At 44.0% G+C, this 2,786-nt stretch overlaps 1 non-coding gene across 1 annotated transcript; it reads right to left on the reverse strand.

Annotated features, from left to right (window-relative positions):
* Positions 1 to 455: 455 nt before the first annotated feature.
* On the reverse strand, positions 456 to 641 carry LOC149866579 (U2 spliceosomal RNA). The gene has a single exon (XR_016442159.1). It is a non-coding gene; the product is annotated as a U2 spliceosomal RNA (small nuclear RNA).
* Between the last annotated feature and the right edge of the window lie 2,145 nt (positions 642 to 2,786).

Genomic DNA, 2,786 nt, shown 5'->3' on the forward strand with positions numbered 1-2,786 from the left:
TTTTTGTTTTGTTTTCGTAGTTTCTCTGGTTGGAAACAAAAGATTGGCTAGTCAGAATCAGAGCTGATTGCAACATATTTGGTGGGAGAGTTTTCCACTGAAAACTTCAGTGTCATAAGAACTGAATTGCTTCCCAGGAGTCTGTTGATTCTGATGCAGTTTTAGACAGATTAAAGTAATTGTAATAATCAAAAGGAAAACTTTTGACTATTATTCCATTTCACTTCAATATTATTAAATAATAAATATGTTAACATATATGCATTTTGACATCAAAATTGAACATGGCAGTTCTGTATCATTTTTGCCAGGGTTTCCATTCAATTGAACACTTTAAAATTCTGCCTTTTTTCCTGATTTTAGAACAAAATCAAATTTTCAAATGCTGGTGTTCCTTGGGGAATGGAAATTTTATTCATCAGCCTGTTCTAGATAGATTTTTTTTTTCTTTCTGTTTTTTTTGCACCGGTCCTGGAAGCACTGGAATACCAGGTCAATGCATGGAGTGGATGGAGCAAGCTTCAGTTCCACCACCACCCAACACCAAAAAGAATCTGCTCAATATAGACCTCCGATGGAGGACATATCCCTGAGAAAACCACCTGATTGATCACGGTACACTTTAGGAACTGGAAACAGATTTAAAGTGTGTTGGGGGGGGAGTGGGGAGACTAGCTCAGGGTGTTGCTTTGAATAATGTAAACAGTTATGGAGAGCTTCTTCAGACCTCGTTCCTTTTTTAAATAGAAGATTTACTTTGGAGGGGGAAAAAAAAGAAAAGATAAATCTAATTTACTGCCATACCAAATCTAGGACTGATTTTCATAAGGCTGCCTGCTTTGTTGATAGGGAAAAGCACAAGAATGAGTCCTCACATTGCAAGCTCTACTCACTTTCTCTTTTGGCACAAAGCTATACAAATATCATGGAACCAAAACCTGTACAAATGTTTCTTTGACCCTTCTGGATGAAAAAGTGGCCTTTTTCCCCAGAAGAAAAATTTTATGTTTCTTCAAGATTGCATCTCTTTCTTTCTTTTTTATAGCAGTTTCCCTTTCTCCAATTATAAAAGACAAAAGGATGGGGGATGGGGGCTTAGAAAAGACAATCCCAAAAGAGAGGGGGTTCATAAGAATTGAATTACTTTTCAGAAGTCTGTTGATTCTGATGTAGTTTTAGACAGACTAAAGTAATTTTAATAATAAAAATAAATATGCTTTTTATTGTTTTATAAGCTTTTTTTGTTGGGGGAAACTTTTTGTTGGGCATGGAGAAGAGAGGGTGGTTAAAAATAGGGGAAATATATTAAGTCTTTGGCATAATTTTGAATCCTATATACTGTCTTTAACCAACTCTCTATGGAACTGTGGCAGCGCGTGACCTAGGGGTGCCATGAACTCCCCTAGCACCCCTACCTACCATGCCAAATTGGGTCCAAATGCAGCCTCTTTATCTCGCCCGCCACGTCTTTGATGGTAATATGTTAAAGGGAGGCTGCCCTTCTAACCCTCCTTGGCACGGTGCCTTGATGTATCTTGGCTCTGTCTAGTTGCCCGGTGCACTCCAACCTCTGGGGCTACATGTGAGTCCCACAGTCACCTACGCCTTCACGGGTCCCTGGACTCGTCTCCGTGCCCGCTGGTGCCCTCGCGGGCGGCTCCTGGCTTCTCCCGCGGCTCCCGTAGCCCGCACCGAGGCCTTGCCTCGCGATCCCCCGCTCGCACCGGGGCCTTGCCTCGCGATCTCCGCAATCGAGGCTCAGGTGGCCGCAGCCGTGCCTGGCCTCCAGACCCCCTTTCCGGGTCTTGCGCCCTGCTGGGGCTTCTCGCCTGCGCCCATACTGGACTCCTCCTGATACTGCCCACACTGGGGCCGGGGTCGGGACGCCCCAAAATGCAGCGCCCTCTCCGGCGCCAGGAACCCCCCACACTACTGGGGAGCTCCTATGAGGCCTCCTCCAACCCCTACAGCCTCACCCGGTCCTCCGGTCTTATACCACAACAAAACAGAAAACTCACACTCCTGTGTTCCAACATAAATTCCAAGCCAAACTGGCTAACCTTCTTTCATATCCCTACCAGAGTTTCCTCCACCCAGTATCGTCACACAGAAACTGCTCAGGCCATCAGGCTTCTCTGCTCTGCTTATTCCCAGCAGAGCTCTCTCTTCCTCAGCTGCCAGAGGGGAACTGACCTCCAGCCTCAGCCTGGCTTATTTATATAGGCCAGGCCCTGCCCCCTTCCGGTCAGCTGACCAGACTAGTTGTCTCGGCAACCCACACCTGTGCTGCCCTGGTAAGTGGCAGCTGAGCCCATTTTACTGTTTGTCAGTAGCAGGCACCTTAGTGCCCTGCTACAGGAACCTTCTATAAAAAAAACAGCATCTGATGGAGTGAGCTTCAGCTCACAAAAGCTTGTGCTATATGTAGGTGTCTGTTCTGGTTAGTCTTTAAAGTGCAAATCTACTCTGCCTTCCAAAAACAAAATATATTCAGTCTCTCTGATTTTGATATGACATAAAAGGAATCAAAATTAAGAATGAAGTAACATGACATGCTGGTATGCATAAGTATGTGTGCAGATAGAGAGAAAGCATGCAAAATTCTTGACAAAGAGCTGCCATTTTGAACTTTCACAAGAAGCTGTGTATAAAAAATGACCTCAGCTACATATGTCACTCTGTATAATATCAAGCTCTCAGACTGCACAGTGATGCATGCATTATAAGAACATGTGTAGAATAAAGTAATATTATGAGGGAAAATATTTATTTAAAAATCAGCTTAA

Source organism: Crocodylus siamensis, chromosome 4 (assembly GCF_052110815.1).
Source record: "Crocodylus siamensis isolate JL-2025a chromosome 4, ASM5211081v1, whole genome shotgun sequence".
Taxonomy (NCBI): Eukaryota; Metazoa; Chordata; order Crocodylia; family Crocodylidae; genus Crocodylus; species Crocodylus siamensis.